Source organism: Neolamprologus brichardi, chromosome 8, assembly GCF_056152115.1.
Source record: "Neolamprologus brichardi isolate AB-2024 chromosome 8, ASM5615211v1, whole genome shotgun sequence".
Lineage (NCBI taxonomy): Eukaryota > Metazoa > Chordata > Actinopteri > Cichliformes > Cichlidae > Neolamprologus > Neolamprologus brichardi.
In genome coordinates this window covers 12,950,943-12,969,133 of record NC_142111.1, presented here as the reverse complement: position 1 = coordinate 12,969,133, position 18,191 = coordinate 12,950,943, and the positions used below count along the sequence as shown (strand labels likewise).

General features: G+C 40.6%; 1 pseudogene; it reads right to left on the bottom strand.

Annotated features, from left to right (window-relative positions):
* Window positions 1-5,560: 5,560 nt before the first annotated feature.
* LOC148101761 (alpha-tectorin-like) lies at window positions 5,561-18,135 on the bottom strand (annotated as a pseudogene).
* Window positions 18,136-18,191: the final 56 nt, after the last annotated feature.

The following is an 18,191-nucleotide window of genomic DNA, read 5'->3' as shown; positions in this document are numbered from 1 at the left end:
GGAGAATCAGATTGAAAGGCTTCAAACAGAACGTCACACTAAGATTAATAAAATTAAAAATGTCATAAAGGTTATTAAAGAATTAAAGCAATCTGAAGATAATGTTTCCACTGTTCAGGCTCAGTTAGAGGATTTGTCTGTGTTGCTTAATGAGGCAACTCATCTGCATGAAACCTTGCTTCCTTTGCTTCCTCAAGAAGAGCAAGAAAAACAAACTGCTTGGTTCATAAGTGTGCGAGCACATAATACTGAGTTTATGGAAGAGATAAAGAAATGGCTTCATGATGCAAAGGGAAACCCTCAGAGTAAAAATCTGGTGTCTGAGCTTGATTTGCCACATTTAAATCCGCCTGGTGTTGAGTCTTCTGAAGTATTACCTGCTGGAAATGGTTCTGGTGCTTCTAGGCACACCGGGAATGTTGGTAAAGGTGCTGTGAGAGATGATGTTAATCCAAGTGATAGCATCTCTAATGTTGGAAACAGAAGTTGTAAGAAAAGCAAATCATCACTCAGTAGCTCCATGGTTTCATCTGCCTTGTCAGCACGCATAAAGGCAGAGGTTGACATGGCTGCCCTTCTTGTTCGACAGAGGTTGTTGAAAGAAAGGCATGCTTTGGAAGAACAAGAAATACAGCTTAAGAAAAGAAAGGAGCTGCTTGACTTAGAAACTGAAATAGCAGCTTCAGCAGCAAAGGTGAATGTTTTAAAAGCTTCTGAAATGTCCCGAGTCTCAAGTGCTGTTAATGGTGAATCTGATGGAATGAATTCGTATTTAGAACGAGAGCAGGGGCGTTTAGGCGTTTTAAATCCTAATGCTCCGACGTTCAAACCTGTGTTACCAGAGCGACCATATCAGGGTGTTGATGCAAGTGATCATCAAGCGCATGTATTGGATGTGAGGCCCAAGGTTAAAAATATTTCTCAGCCTAAGGTCGTTTCGTTGGAACAGTCAGAGACGAAGCCACAAGTATTTCCAGGTGCAGTTTCGACTATTCGGATGATGTCGCAGTCTCACACACAATCAAAACCTCTTACACATACAGCGCAAGGTAGTGAGGGTCATGATCATCTAGTCACAGTTTTGAAGAAACAAAATGAAATTACAACTTTATTGGCTGAGCAGCAGTCTGTTTTTGCTACCAAGGCGTGACATTCAGTTATTTGAAGGTGATCCTTTGCAATATCAAACATTTATGAGAGCTTTTGAGCACATGGTGGAGAGTCAAGCTCACAGTGCTAAGGATTGTTTATATTTTCTCGAGCAATACACTACAGGCCATCCAAGAGAAATGGTCAGAAGCTGTCAGTATATGCCTGCTGAGTATGGATATGCTAAAGCTAAATCTTTGCTCCAAGAGAACTTTGGCAATTCGCTGAAAATTGTTGCTGCCTACATTGAAAGGGTCAGTAAATGGCCACCTATAAAATCTGATGATGTGAAGGCTTTGCAGGAATATGGGTTTTTATTAAGGCAATGTTGTAATGCAATGGGAGACGTTGAGTCCTTGCATGAGTTGGATGTCTCTGCTAATATGCAAGCAGTTATAAAAAAGTTGCCTTATAAACTCAGGGATAAATGGAGGAATGTTGTCTGCGATCTGCAGGAGAGGTTTCAACGTAAAGTGGTTTTTAGTGATGTTGAGTTTGTTGAAAGGCAAGTTAAGATCGCAAGTGACCCATTGTTTGGAGATATACAGGATCCTCCGACAGCCATCAGAAAAGAGGCGAGGAATGATAAGTCTCAGTTTTACCCTAAGGCTAAGCGGAGTAGTTTTGCTACTACAGTGGCCAAGGTGGAAGGGAAGATTGAGCCAGTGTTGAGGCGAGAGAGTGGTTCAGTTGTGACCAAGGTTTGCTTGTTTTGTGGAGCAGGGCATATGTTGGATTTGTGTCCTTCATTTGAAAGAAAGTTGCACTGTGAAAGATTATCTTTTTTGAAAGAGAATGGTGTGTGTTTTGGTTGTCTGCGCATTGGGCACAGAAGCAAGGACTGTAGGAAACGTCTCTTGTGTAAAGTCTGTAAACAGAAACACCCCACACTCTTACATATCCACTCCAAGCAGAGGGAAAGTGTTTCAGTGCAAACTATAGGAGGGGGAGAACCACCAGATGAAGGTCCTTCATGTGCTGTGCAAAGCAGTGGTGTTACTGGGGCCGGTGAGCAAAATAGTGCTCTATCCGTAATACCAGTTAGAGTGAAGTCCAAGAAAGGTAATCGTTCACTGATAACCTATGCTTTTCTAGATCCTGGGAGTTCAGCTTCATTTTGTACTGAAGGGCTCATGAATAGGCTGAATCTTTCAGGAAGGAAAACTGGCATTCTTTTGCGGACAGTGGGTCAGGAGAAAATGGTCAGTAGTTATGTTGTTTCAGATTTGGAAGTAGCTGGTTTGGATTTAGATCACTACTGTGACTTGCCTGACTTATTTACTCAGAAAAGCATGCCTGTTCATCAATGTAATATTCCCCGACAGGAAGATACTGGAGATAAATTCCGGGGTAGACCTGTTGATTGGGACCAATGTGCCCAAGGCTTTAGAGCCATGGGAGGTTGTTAGAAGTCAGGATGGAGGTCCCTATGCAGTAAAAACTATGCTGGGTTGGACAGTGAATGGTCCTCTCAGAGAAGATCGTAAGACTGACATTTTTGATGTGAGTGTCAATAGGATTTCTGTGGCAAGATTGGATGAGCTGTGGGAACGTCAAATGAAGGCTGATTTTCCAGAATGTATTCAGGATGAGCAGTTTGCTTTGTCTAGAGAAGATCAGCAGTTTATGAAGTCAGTGATGGACTCTGTTAAGTTGGTTGATGGTCATTACACCATTGGTTTACCTTTTAGGTGCAATCAGGTAAAAATGCCAAATAATAGGAAGGCTGTAGAACAGCGAGCTATGAGCCTTAAACGGAAGTTTGTCAAGGATGATTCCTGGTTGTCAGGGCCAAAGTTTCTTGCTGAACCAGAAATTAATTGGTCAGTGAACCTTGATTTTGGGAAGATCTCTTTAAATGATCCAGAGATTAAAATGGCTGTTTTAGTTCATGCTGTTGATGCAAATGAACACAAGAGTGCATTAATCAGGGACATCAAGAAGGCCTACAGAAGGCTGGCTTTGCAGTTACACCCCAACAGAAACCAAGACGACCCGCAAGCCCTGGACAAGTTCGCAGACTTGGGGGCAGCCTATGAGGTCCTCTCAGATAAGGAGAAAAGGAAACAGTATGACATGTATGGAGAGTACGGGCTCAAAGAGGGTCACTACAACTCTCACAGCGATATCTTCTCCAGCTTCTTTGGTGACTTTGGGTTCATGTTTGGTGGCAACCGACAGCAACAGGACAGGAAATTTCCCAGAGGAAATGACATAATACTGGACCAGGAGGTTACACTGGAAGAAGTGTGCTCTGTGAACTTTGTGGGTGGTGAACGTGAGTTGAAAGAGGCAATGGAAGGATGGAATCAGGCACAGATTCATGAGATGCTGCTGCAAAAGGGCATAAAGTGGATTTTTAATCCTCCTGCTGGTTCCCATCATGGCGGTGTTTGGGAACGTCTCATAAGGTCTGTCAGGAAGGTGTTAAATTCCATTTTGAAAGTGCAGAATTTGGACGAAGAAGGCCTTTGTACAGTTCTTTGTGAGGCAGAGGCTATTGTGAACAGTAGACCAATAACCAAACCCTCTACTGATCCTAATGATTTGGAGGCCTTGACTCCTAACCATCTGTTGCTGCTTAAGACCAAGCCATTGATACCAACAGGAGTGTTTCAGAAGGGGGACGTGTATGGACGACGTCGATGGAGGCAAGTACAGTACATGTCTGACCTGTTCTGGAAGCGCTGGGTTAAGGAGTACCTGCCCCAGCTTCAAGAGCGTCAGAAGTGGCAGAGGATCGGACGGAACTTCATTCCTGGGGATGTGGTTATCGTTGTCGATGATTCTGCGCCTCGTAACTCTTGGGTGACTGGAAGGATTGTGGAAGCAATTTCTGACGGTAAAGGACTTGTATGTCAGGTTCGTGTTAAAACAAAGACTGGTTGTTTGGACAGGCCGATCACTAAAGTGTGTCTTCTACAGGAAGCAGAAGAGTCATAAAGATTGACTTTTTCAAATGTCTATTTGTATTAATGTGTATTTCATTATTTTGAATTAAAATTGTGTCTTTGAATGTTTGATAAAGGATAGATCATGTTTCTCAATATGTCTCCTACATGGTAAGTATGATGTAATTATTGCTCTAAAATAATTAGGGGCCAATATGTAGGAGCCATATGAGTTGTTCCTTTTTGATTAAGTGGGTTGGTTTAAATTGGCTCACTGTATTGGTGCACGGGTGTGGGGCGTGTCTCATGGGTGTGGTAGATGATAAATGTGGTTGCACTCACCTGTTCACAGCACCTGATGTTGATGAGCAGAAAGGTAGGGTGAGCATGAGGCAGAACTTTCTGTTGACCGCAGCTTGAGCGCAGCTTGAATTATTTTGATGTATTTTAACTGGAACTTGATGGTTTTTGTATATTTGTGCACTAATTGATGCCATAGACCAAGTTGTAATTTGGCATAGTAGTTAGTGCAGTTATTGGTAAGTTGCAGTTATTTGTTTGTGCAGTCTGTGCATTTGTCTAATAGTTAATTCCAGGCACTGATTTGTATATTGGACAGTTGCATGTAGAATAAAAGGAGCAAACGGTACAGAAGTGTATTTTATGTGTTCATTGTTGCACGTCATCTGTGTCCTCATGTTTAGCCTGCCGCGGCCATAGGTTGGAGGAGCCGCAATAACTACGCTTACAAAATTATGAGCATGGTAATAAATCCGGTCAATTTGTAGCAAACCTGCTAAAAATAAATAAAGAAAAAACAACTATATGTGCTGTTCAAGATTCATCTGTACCATTCTGCTGAGTGACTGTCTTCTGCTCGTCAAATATATTTCATTGCGATGTTGACCCTGTGCTAACTTGCATATGACAAATAAAACTGAAACTGAACTGAACCGAACTTGTTACAGTTACATGAAGAGCCCTCTTTGTAAATTGAAAAAGTGACTCAAAAGCAATGTAGTAACATTTTTATTTAAAAAAAGAAACAGAAAAAGAAAGCAAGACCATCAATCAACGCAGACTGTATTTTGACACAGTTTACAAGGCATTCATATTTCAAACATACATTTATTCTTCATTATTTTTATATTTGCTAATGAATAAATGAATACCACAAAATAAATCATGATGTAACGATGTTAAAACAATCCTGAATGACCTGAAGGTAAAACTTATGAACTGGAAACAGAAGCATACAAAATATGTTTTTGATCAGATGCTGCCCTCGAGTGTTGCAAAGAAAAACTGCAGCAATTACAAGTAGGAATGCTCAGAGCAAATGAGTATTTTAATAGATGTCAAATATTCAGTAACATCCACTTTTCTAACCATCACTATTCCTCTGTCCATATAAAAAAAGTCTTCTGATTCTATTTTCAGTTCTTTTACTTATTAAATTTATACTCAGTGATTTATATGACTGCTGAGTTTGCTGTAATTTGTGCATCAACTTGATTTCTCTAGATCAGAATATTTGCAGTCAGCAAACAGACTATCAGGGTCACCAGAGATGTCAAGAGACCTGGAGAGCTGCTTGCTTTCATTCTTCTTTCTGTTAGAAAACAACCAAAATCCACAGTGAATTCAAACTTCGCTCATGAATCCAATTATCACAATCCACTGATCATGCAGCTGTATCATCTACAAGACTGCCAATGTTGTAAAAATGTTACCTGTGTTCAATACTAGCGGTCCCAATGAGATGCTTTCACTGTCATGGTATGAAATATCCCTCGCCACTCTTGCATGGTAACCTGGGTAGCAATGCTGTGGAAAGCAGATGAAGGAATCCAATAAGTAGTATGAAAGATTTGTTCCCAGTGTTAATACAAATCATTATAAGTAGTACGTACAGCTGTGCAGTTATTGTGTCTCAAAAGACACAGGTGGACCTGGCAGTGCAGGTAGATAGATGAAAAGTTAGTAAAGGTGAACATCCTGAATGAGAAACGGGCTACGGTGGAGACGCCATTCTGAAGCAGCTCTACTGTGCCATCTGTTGGATTAGGACACCTAGGTAACAGCATAATGTGAAAGTTGCAGTGTTAATGTGCAAACAACTTAGTTATGATAAGAAGATGATTAAAGTTCACCCATCAGAAAAGAAAAGAAAAGTTAAGGCAATGTCTTTACTGTGTGGTGATCAGATCCCAGCGCACGGGGTAGCTGGCATCATTAACAGGCGTTGCCCAGCAAGAGTCCAGAATGGTGGAGATCTGCCGCTCATCGATTCCCTGCGTCTGAACCTCAATGTATAACCTCTCATCTATTTCCATTTCTAAATTTCTGTTTCTGGTCAAAGGGAAGTGGAAGCCAGGGTCCAGGTAGGGTATCATCCTCAAATGATAATGGCCCAGACCAGATGGAAGTCTCTTGTTCACAATGCTACAGGAAAGCATGATAAAACAAGATGTTTTCAGGATTTGGAATTCATAAAGTGATCGTGTGTGTGCAGTCTGTAGCAAAATATATACAAAAATATGTAACACAAATGAGGGAAATACACAATTAATGCATTAGTAGAAAAGCACTGTAACTCTTAAGTAAATTTATTATAAACAGCATTACAAAGATAGGGTGATACAGCCTAGAAGAAATTACATATAAAAGCGTTCAACCACCAATTAGAACATATTGCAGATAGTAATTTGAAATGATCAAAACAAATTAAGGTGACAGAGTGGGTGTACAAAAAAATGAGCACATTAGAACAATGTTTTAATTAAACAAAAACAGGGTAAAATTATGGTGATTCACATGGTCATTTAGTCATGAAGACAATCAAACACTGAGATTTCTATAAAGCTCAGCGAGCTATGTACCTTTGAAAAGGTAGCAACCACAATGTCATATAACCAAAAAGAAGAAAAACAAAAAATGTAAGCCAGATGGTGTTGTGGTTATCACCTCTCTACAGGGTTGATGCCAACATCCATAGACAGTGCCTGGGTCAGAGCATAGTCACAGGAGAAGTGCAGGTGGATGCTCTTCTCACGACTTATGAGGCCATCATGAGGGTCCACATCCCCGCTGATGGTGTTCTCATAACTGAAATGGGCCCCGTTGCTCTTAAGAGTAAGAAGACAAAAGAGTTTAAGCATAGTTTAGGTCACCATCAAAAATTCTCTGCAATGAATGAAATGCTAGTACAGTGAAAGAATCAAAAAGGTTATTTCACTGTACTAATTGTACCCTCAGCATTGTCCCACAAAGCTGGTCATCATTGTTGAAGTGGAAAACCAGTCGACCATCCTCAAGAGTCCCGTTGCAGGTTTCATCTCGAAGATGGAGGGCATCAGAGTGGAAGCCGGCCTCAAACAGCTGACAGCGGGACAGAGATATGGTGCCAGAACTACTGACACAAGTGATGGACGGGTCTAAGAAGGAGAGAGAAACACAATCTGACTCGTTATAGCATGATATTTTTTAAAGCTGAGTCATCAATACTGATCTGAAAGACATTTGTTGACTTGACTGCTTAATATAAAGGCTGACTAATGCAATAAATACACAACAGATACTGCTGAAGGTTTTAGTTAGCCCGCACCGTAGCTCTCATTGTTTGGCCGATGGTGGTGCTCATCACAGAAGCAGCCATAGACACCGTCCTTCTCACCACACCACTCGTGCTCTGTGCAGTCCAGCTTTTCACAGGGGTCTGACTCATCTGCAGACACAGAGAAAGGATCATCAGTGATGAATGGCAATGATTTAAATTTTTATTAAATGTCTTATTTGAGCAGTACAAACATACCACAATGCAAAGCAGAGCGCCAGTCAGGGATGTCTAGCCCCAGAACAGAGCAGGTTTTCTCATAGGCAGAGACAGCGGAACACAGCATGCCATTGGCTGGAGTGTAGAGGCAGAGGTCGTAGACACAGGAAGAGAAAAATGGCTGGGGGTCAGAGTGCAGGTGGCAGGTGCTGAATGGGCCTGTGGTGTTGGTGATGACACTGCAGAGTTGGGAATATTCTTCTCTAAAGGCACAGTCATTCAGTCCATCATCATCTTCATCAGTGGAGCCACATCTGGAAAAGACAAATCATACTGCCATCAGCTACTGCCTTGTTGAAGCATCAATAGTGATTTCCATTGCAACTCACCCTGGTTGGCTGGTGGGTGACTTCCAGCTGTGTCCAAAATAATTGTCGTTTTGTGCCAGTGTGCCATTGGGTAAGACTTTGTCATCTGAAGGATCATTGTTAGAGTTTCCACACATCCCTGTGACTCTGTCATGACGGTATTGGCCCAGTCTGACCAGTAAAGTGCTCTGACCATCAAACTGGACTAGCAAGTCAGAGGCATCAACCACTATGTAGCTTCCCTGCCTTACCACCTGAGCTAAGATTCCCACTGTGGTGGGAAGAGACACATCATTTCCATTTACCTGAGAGGACAAGAGATGCAATAAGTGTGTGTTGTTACTTTTGTGCAGATTAGACAAAGTAGAAGGCTGTTCATCTTAAAAGTGATAGATAGTTTACCGTTACTCTTTTATTGGGTCCGATCCTGATGTACACACTTTCTGGATGATTTGAGAGATATATGTCCACTGCAGACACAAATGACACACGGTTGTTTCCACGGTGATTGTTGGTGGCTATCACCTGAAACTCTGTTTCGTTAGTGCCATGGTTCGTGCTCTCAGCGATGATGTAGGAGCAAGTTCCCTGGAAATGAGCCACTGCTCCATCAAAAGTGATGTAGTGTGGATCCCCCCACACAGTGCAGGTGGACATGGCATCATAACAGCCCAGCTGGCCGTCTCTGATGGAGCACTGCTGTTCAGGAGTGCAAGACTCAGCAGAACATCGCAGGTCATTTGGAGCGTGACATTCACATCTCTGGGAGCAACCGTCTGTCCAGAAGGACTCGCCAGCCTGTGAACCACACCACACAAATTCATAGCCAAATTGATACAACAAATATAGTTCTTAAAATACCATTTTGAAGGTTTTTTTTTTCATTAATTGTAAGTGATTTAGTGCAGTAATTGCTAGATCACTGCAAACTGCAACTATTAATATACTAAATATTGCGACAGAGCAACTAGTCATATCTGTTTATCTTTCTCCCACAGAAAGGACAGATGCTAAATGCTGCAATTTCGATAACTGTGTGGAACAGAGATGCATGAAAAAAAGTATTTAACTGTTCTGATGTAGCTGTATAAGATTCAACTGATTGTTTAATGCGTTCATTTATTTAGGGACAGATTTTTATTTTATTTTTTATTTTTAATCTTCAGTTTAAAGAGTTAGACCATCATTCTGCCTGTATAGCTAAATATTAATTATTTTCTTTTTAGTGGTGTAATATAAAACAGTCATAATAGCTATGCTGAATATATGATACCATATAAAGACATTATTGTGGTCTTAAGATTTCAGTTATATGAAACTATAAACTGTAGTTTTGCATTTTGTAACCCCTATTACTTGCTATTTCACAGAAACTACTACGTTTCCAGGTATTCATCATGCTTCCTGAAATTTTTTATATGGTTTGGATTTTTTTGGTCATTAACATGGAACTAACATGTTTTACATTTTGCAACCCTGATTTCTGGTTATTAGACCTAAACTACCACATGTTTCCAAGTAATCATTAATTTTCTTGAAGATTATTCATATGGAATTAAAAAGAAACAGACAGTTTTGCATTTTTTCAGCTTGATTCTTGGTTATTGAACAGTTGTTTGTTTAAAATATATTTCTGAATTTTAAGCTTTGTCACAGTCCAAAACACTTCACGAAACTTTCTAAATGTAAGAAGGGCAAGTCTGCTGATTCTGCTGATTTGAAGGGAATTACTTCAAAGAGTATTTACTATTGACTTGTCTTGATGTCTTACATCATAGTAGAATCCATCATATTGGCAGCCACAGCTTTCCACTGGGACACACCTGGTCCCACTCTTGATGAAACCTTCATCACAGAAACATCCCTCAGAGCAGAACTGCTCACAGGTTTCATCAATGCTACTGGCACAGGTGTGGCCACAGTCAGTACCGCACAGCTCATAATGGCTGTTGGCTGGACAGTCCAGTGCTTAATAATGAGAAAAGCGAAAAATGACAATAGTCAGACATACCACTTTTAATGTAATACAATCTGGATATAATGAGTGTTGTCAAATTAGTTAAGTGGTGAGCAAATTTCTTGTAAATTTAGATATAAATATAATAAAACGACATGTTGACTCACTGCAGGTGGTGTTCTCCCTCCAGGGATAGATTCGAACATTAGCAGACTGACAGGCACTGACATATGATTCAATGGCACTGCACAAGAGATCGTGGCCTTGATTTCCTGACAAACATACATCAAACACGCAGTCGTTGAAATATGGTGCCGGGTCCACCTCCTCGTGGCAGAAACTGAAGGGCCCATCAGCTGCCTGTATCACCTCACACTGATCTCTAGCTGGCTGTTCATTGGCACACTGTGGACAGGAGGAGCCACAGCCGTCATTGCACGTGTAGTTGCCTGGCACCTTCCAGGATCTCCCAAACTCATCTGGAGATGTGACAATTGTTCCAGATGGTGTGTGAAAGTCATCATTTGGATTTCTATTGAAATTTCCACAAAGTCCACATATTTTTTCTCTGTTGATGACAACAGTTAACAATAGTCCTTGTGTTAGTTTCATAAGGATAAATTATTAGTAAATAACTGACTTATGTATATTTGAGTATCCTGGTTTTTAAAGCATGTCAAACAATAATTACTGCAGCTTTGATGGGTGGGAATTGTACCTGTAATTTGGTGGTAGGGAGATAAACACTGCACTATATCCATTATAGGTAACACTCAAGCCAAAATTAGTGCTGGCAACTATACGAGATCCTGTTGCATAGATAGAAACGTTACCTTCATTCAAGACAATAGGTAAATTTCTAGTTACTCCATTCACCTAGAAGAGATAAGCAAAGAAAATCAGTGGGTAGTTTTTCTACTTTTTAATTGTTATTTTTTTCTTTCACAGCAGTAAAAATATCCCTAAAATATATGTAGCTGCCATTTACTTCATACACCTGAAATTGTTCATAACAATCATCGAATGAGAACTATCACTAACTACTTACTTGTACCAAATCTCTTCTGTCCCTTGACATATGCACGTCGTAGCCCCAGACATTCACAAAAACTTCAGCTACTATTGAAAGTGGAAGCCCATTCAATGCCTCATTCTTAGCTTCCACGGAAAACTGATTGAGCTCATCAGTGGCATTACATAGGGTCACCAGAACATAGCGGCAGGTTCCTTGGAAGTCATAGGCCTTACGATCAAAGGTGATGTAGTGAGGGTCTCCAGAGGCAGAGCAGGTGCCATGAGGGTTGGGATGGCAGCCAAACTCGCCCTCCACCACACGACAGGACTCCTGAGGCCCACAGGAGTTGGGAGTACAGTGGACGTTCCCTGTAGCGCCGTTACAGGTACACAAGCTCTGACATTCTTCACCATCCCAGAACTGCTCACAACCTTGGTGATAGCGTCCTTGATGATAGCATCCACAAGATGTTGGTGGAACGCACTGGTTACCATTGAGGATAAAACCATTGTTACACTGACAACCCTCCTGGCACACAGTATCACAAGTGAAGGGGAAAGAGAGGCTGGGGCAAGCAGAAGGACAAGAGGTTCCACAGAGTTCATAATGGCTGTTTGATGGGCAGGTTAGTGCTGGAGAAAAACAAACAGGTTAACATAAAAAAGCATTTTTAAACATTTGGAAATCATGGCTAGAATTAATTCAAAAACAGTTGAATGCTTACCACAGCCAGTTGCATTTCTCCATTGTCCTAAGGCAACACCCTTCTGTTGACACATTAGTGCATAATCTCGTAGGACGCCACACAGAGTTGATGCTGTATTGTTAGAGCACCCCATGATCTCCACACATACATCCACCTGCTGCCTTGGGTCAACCACAGACCAACAGGGTACAAATGGCCCATCTGGTAAGCTGAGAATGCCACAGTACTCACTAGAATTGTAATTAGTTGTAGAATTTTGGTTCATGCTTTCCACGCAGTGAGCAGCCAGAGAGCCATCTCGCCAACTGTCTCCAAAATCCTGAGAACTATTAACCAGGACACCGTTGGGTGTGCGGAAGTCATTGTGTGGATTACCATTGTAATCACCACAGAGTCCACCCAGTGAACCATTGTAGACACCAGGAGCAGTGACACGGACAAAGTGAGGCCAGACTGTCTGCACAGTTACACCAAAGGAGGTGCGAATGATGACACTGTAAATGCTGCTGTGGAAGATCTGGATTCGGTTGGATGTAGTGCTGAAAGGTAGCCTGATCAGCTGACCGTTAACCTGCAGGATCATCCAGTTTTTTGCAGTTAACAAGACTTAAACAGTATTGTGTCCATGTACACATAAATAAATATTAAAGGAAGAACATAATTTTAAGTAAGTGTTCCATTCACTTACCTTCACTTTACTGTTATTTGCCATCTCCATAGATAGGTGTATCCCCTCTGCTTCAAAATGCAGAATTCGTGCAAAACCTTGCTGGCCTCTTGGCACTTTTTCTGCTGTCACCATGAAGTGTGGGTGACTGGACAGTCCCATAACTTTGGCAAGTGTCAATCGACACGCCCCAGGATAATGGTATGTCAGTCCATCAAATGTCTGATATGACCCCGGGCCTCTGATCCAGCATGTTTCATAGCTATTTGGTCTGCATCCTCTTTCTCCATCCTCCACCCTGCATGATTCAAGTGGGCCACAACCATGAGAGTGGCAAGTCATGGAGCCATAACTGCAGCTACAACGTCTCCCACAGTCTTCGTCTAGTATTACAGTTTGTCCAGAGCGGTAGTAACGGCCCTCAAAGCTGCAGCCACACTCAGCATGAGGGACGCAGACCCCACCACTGAGGATGTAGCCTGAATCACAGATGCAGCTTTCCTGGGGACGTAGAGGGCAGTTATGGGTAGAGTTGGGATTAACACAGGTAGGTGGACATCCTGTGCCTTCAGACTCAAAGTGGCTGTTGGCTGGACATGGGATTTCTAGGAATAACAGAACAACATCGATATTTACATCGGTGGAATTTTAATACAATGATATTTTGAAATAATGTAAAAAATAAAGTGATTAACATATCACAAAAGCCAGGTGTCCTCCAACTTGGTAGCTGAATACCAATTTGTTGACACTGACTTGCATACACACTTAGGGCTTGACAGAGAATAGGTCGGTACCCTCCTCCCACACACAGATCATACACACAACTGTCCACAAAGGACTGTGGAGGAAGTTGTTGATGGCAAGCAGCAAAAGGTCCAGAACTTCTGCTGAGGATACCACAGTGGTCAGTGTTGCTGTACAATGCTGTCTCTTCTACAGTGCAAACAGCACAGTCCAGACCTCCGCATTGTGGCCCACAGCCAGGCTCATCATCCCCAGATGCTTGCCAGCTGTTAGCAAAAACCACATCAGAGCTCACAACCTCACCGTCACGAGTTTGAAAGTCATCTCTACCAATACCATTGAAGTTTCCACAAAGACCGCATGTCCCATTCTGGTAAGTGTAGGGCAAGCTGATCTGAACATAATGATTTGTGTCATAAGACACCACTAAACCAAAGTCAGTGCTGACGACCACAGAAAAACCTGACTCATAAACCTGCACGGTGCCATTGCTAAGGGAGAATGGAGTGGATGCAAAGTTCCCATTAACCTGTAAACAAAACCAGCACATATATCAAGTGAGAAAATATATCTGGTCATAAAATGTAGAATTTATCCAGAATCAAAATGACCAACCTTAGCCTGACCACGGTGTCCTTTGACAAGCTCAATTGTGTCATTGTAGACATGCACTTTCACCAGTCGTGTCCAAGAGACTCGAGTACTGTCTCTGTGCTCATTTTTGCCCTCTACTCTGTAGTAGGGCCGTCCACTATTACATCGCTCAGAGAGAACATACGTGCAAGTGCCTTGAAAGTGAAACACTGTGTCATCAAAGGTGTAGTAATGGGGATCACCGCTTATAGTGCAGGTTCCTCTTGGCACTGTCTGACAGGAGAACTGGAAGGAAGCTGGCTTGCAGATCTGTGAAAAGGAGCACGGCTCATTGCGGCACTGCAGGCCTGTTGAGGTACATGTGCACTTCTGTGCACAGGTCCTGTCACTCCAGAAGGAATCACCCAGCTGCACTAATTCACCTTAAAAAGAGTAAAAGGGAATATCCCTTATTCCCAGTGTAAAATTTCCAGACATTTACATTCATAAAGCTTTAGGAAAAAACTTTCACACCTTAACTTTTTTCATATTGTGTCAAATAACAACAGTAATTGCCTCAAGGCACTTTATATGTGTAAAGTTCCCAAAATAACAGAGAGAAAATCCCAACTGTTATACAGCCCCTACCAGCATTAAGATAAGATGGGTCTTGATTATACATGAGCAGAAGGATTTTAAGTTTGATTCTGGATTTAACAGGGAGAATTATGTTCTGTCTTTTTAGTCCCTGTCCGTACTGCAGCATTTTGGATCAACTTAAAGCTTTTCAGTGAGTTTTGGGGACAACCTGATAATAACAAATCACAGTAGTGCAGCCTTCAAGTAATAAACGCATGAACTAATTTTTTAGCATCACTCTGAAATAGGATGTTTCTAATTTTAGAGATACTGCATAAATGCAAAAAAAGCTATCCTGAATATGTGTTAAATATAAGCAGTGAAGGACATAACCTGGTCAAAAACAACTTCAAAATTTCTGTTAGTGTTAAGGCCAAGGTAACCCCATCCAGAGTATGCATCTGGTTAGACATCATGTTTGTAAGATTTTCATGGCTGAGTGCAATCAACTTAGTTTGATCTGAATTTAGAAGCAGGAAGTTGAAGGTTACCCATGTCTTTATGTCTTTAAGACGTTCCCACAGTTTCGTCGTTTGGCCTCATTAACAGAGCTGGAGATCCTCTGCATAGCAGTTAAAATATACGCAATGCCTTTGAAAGATACTGCCTAGTAGTATAATGTACACAGAACTGGTCCTAGCACAGAATAACCTTAGTGTGAAGACAACTCCCGGTTTACATGAGCCAATTGGAGTCTGTCAGAGGCCTTCTGCAACTTTCACTAAAGCTGTTTCCGTACTGTGATGAGCTGTAAATCCTCAATGAAATATATGACAATGCACTGTGATTAAGCAGACTAAACGCATGCAATAACAATAATATGCGTAAAATGGGGATGGGCAATAAAAGTGTAAATTATTATTCTGTGAAATAATTATTCAAAAACAGTTCCAGGAGCAGTGGTGTGTGATGTTCATGACAATTGTGTTTCTTCTGTATATAGGTAAGCTCTCATTGCACAACATCAACCTACTTAGATAAAGAACAGATATGTAGCTCGCTGGTGTAGTGCCAAGTCACTCTTTATTGCTTCAACAACAAGTTGACTTATACCTAACACAATAATTCCTGGCCACCAAAGTACAAATGGTGCAGGATTCATATTTACATATTTAAGGCTCCAGCTGTAATGTACTGAGAAACCTCATCCACTTCATTTTTCATTGTCTGCTTTGCATGCAATGCTTGTGTTGAAATATGGAACTTTTCAAACACCAGTGCAGACGCCACTAAATCAAATCCGTTATCAGTGGACAAATCCTGAGCGAGGGAGATAGTTCCTTATACAGTTAAGTACCAAAATGAAGAAGTTAATAACTGTGATAAGTAATCTGTGCGTCCATGTGAATCCTGCCTTAGGATAAGTCACTTTGTTGGGAACAGCTTCTCTCTCTAGCATTTTTTATTCTTTGCATGCCATATTTTGCCATTCAAAATCTTTCAAAACCTCTGAATTCATGGGTTAAACATCCTTTAAGCAGGTAGGAAGAATGTTTTTAAGCCTCCAACGAACAATTTGAAATTCCTTCATTAGTTCTTGATTCCAACAACAGTATTTAACGTTAATAACCTCAACCTCATTGCTTTACTGTACTCTTAATGCACTGTGGTTAGAATTCTTGCCTTGCCTTTCACAGATGCACATGACTGTAATGATATATAACACAAAGGCTGCAGAAGCAGTTGCCTTCTGTATCCTGCAGTCTTACCATTAAAAGTGCAGCCTGTTGATCCATGGTCTGTCCGGAAGGCCCAGCGACCTGGTTCATTGACGTTGCTGCCAAGGCGAAAATTTGAGTTACTCCCTGATGCAGCACTGGTGAATGATCCAGGGAGGACATAATAGTGAGTGGAGTCGATTGTATCATAACCAGCCTGCAAATGTGAGTCACAAAAATATGATTAATGCATTTACAAATATTGAATGTTTTTTCTTTAGTAAATATGCAGAGTATTGACTATAGTAGGTCTGACCTGAATGCTCAGTGTTGTTGAGGCTATTATACCGTAGTTCATCAGCACAAATGAATATTGGCCTCCAGAGATCAGCACAGCTTGGACAGTAGTGCGCTGGAAAATATGAATTCAGTTTACTATATGTTCTGTTTGATCAGTGTTCTGCTGGATTTACACCTAATTTTGTTATGATACACTTTTCATGTATCACTGTATCAAATGTATTAGTTCATAAGACATTAAGTTGTGCTTCAGTTACAATGATCTAGATTTCAGATAAATACTGTTAACTACCTTAGTTTGTTAGTATGAAATGCTTTATGTATTTTTATCTTATAATATATTTTATTCTATTTTATTCTACTGTATATAGTATTTTATTTTATTATATTCTGTACAGTTGTGTACTGTATTTATTCTTATTGTATTCTAATTTTTGCTTCATAACTTTTGCACTGTCCACTTCCTGCTGTGACAAAACAAATTTCCCACGTGTGGGACTAATAAAGGTTATCTTATCTTATCTTATCTTATGTAATCTTCTGGTATCACTTAAAAAAAAAAAAGCTCAATATTCAAAAATAATCTTTGTATGAAATATATCACATGAATTTATGTCTTTATGTCTGGAAGGTGACAGTAGATTACACTAACCTACTGTTCCTGAATTAGTAAAGTAGGCAACAGACTTTCACGTATACATCACACATAAACACATAATTTGATTCCAAATTTTGGAAGCTGACTCACTGTTCCACTTGTGGGATAATAGGCCACCTCAAACCATGTTGCAACAAAGACCCAGTTGGCATTAAAGTTGAGTCCTGGAAAGTATTGATTGATGTCCCGTGTAGCTTGCTGGAGAACACTGCCACTGGTGTATTGGTTGTAGTAGATCTGACCATTTCCTCTGTTGTCTAAATCTGTCCAGAATGGAGCGATGATGTCTCTGATACATTGTGGGAACCTCTGACTTGTAAAGTCCCTTAGTGGACCAGTAAATGTTAGGTGTCCATTATGATTGACCTGAAAAAAATAGAAAAGAAAAATATTTCCTGTCACAACATCTAAATAAACAGATTTGGATTTTGTTTTGCAAACCACATTTTATATTGTGATTAGTGGCAGTAAGTTTAATTAGACAGCAAAATATTTTTATGGTACAAATGTAGTAAATTAATTGTTAATGTTAATTTTACATACATAAATGCTGTTATATGTCCTCCCAAAATAGAAAAAGGTCTTAGCAGGGTAATCTGTGGAGAACTTCCATCATCTACCGCAGAGCTTACAGTTCCAGATGTTGGGTAAAGAGGTCCTAATAAGCAATTAGGTAGATCATGAAAAAAGATAGAAAAGGCCCGTATGGTTAATATTCTGGAAACATAAATATAAAACATATTTCTCGCAGGCTTTCAGTCTTTACTCCTCTGTGAAATGTGAGGCTGATATAAATTGAGGATAAAGCAATAAAAGTCAAATCTTTAGGGTTTTGAAAAGATACTTACTGACAGCCTGAGCAGTCACTACACCTGTACATGAAACAAAACACGGATAAATAAAATTATGACAAGTTTTTTAAGATTGTAAGATTTTATTTCTGATCCAAAAAATTCGAGTCATCACTTAGGCAAAAATAAACACACCATAAAATGGATTAAAGGAACATAAATACAATTACTAACCTGTCATTCCCAAAAGCAGCACAAAAAACCTGATTTGACCCACCATTCTGTCAAATCAGATCT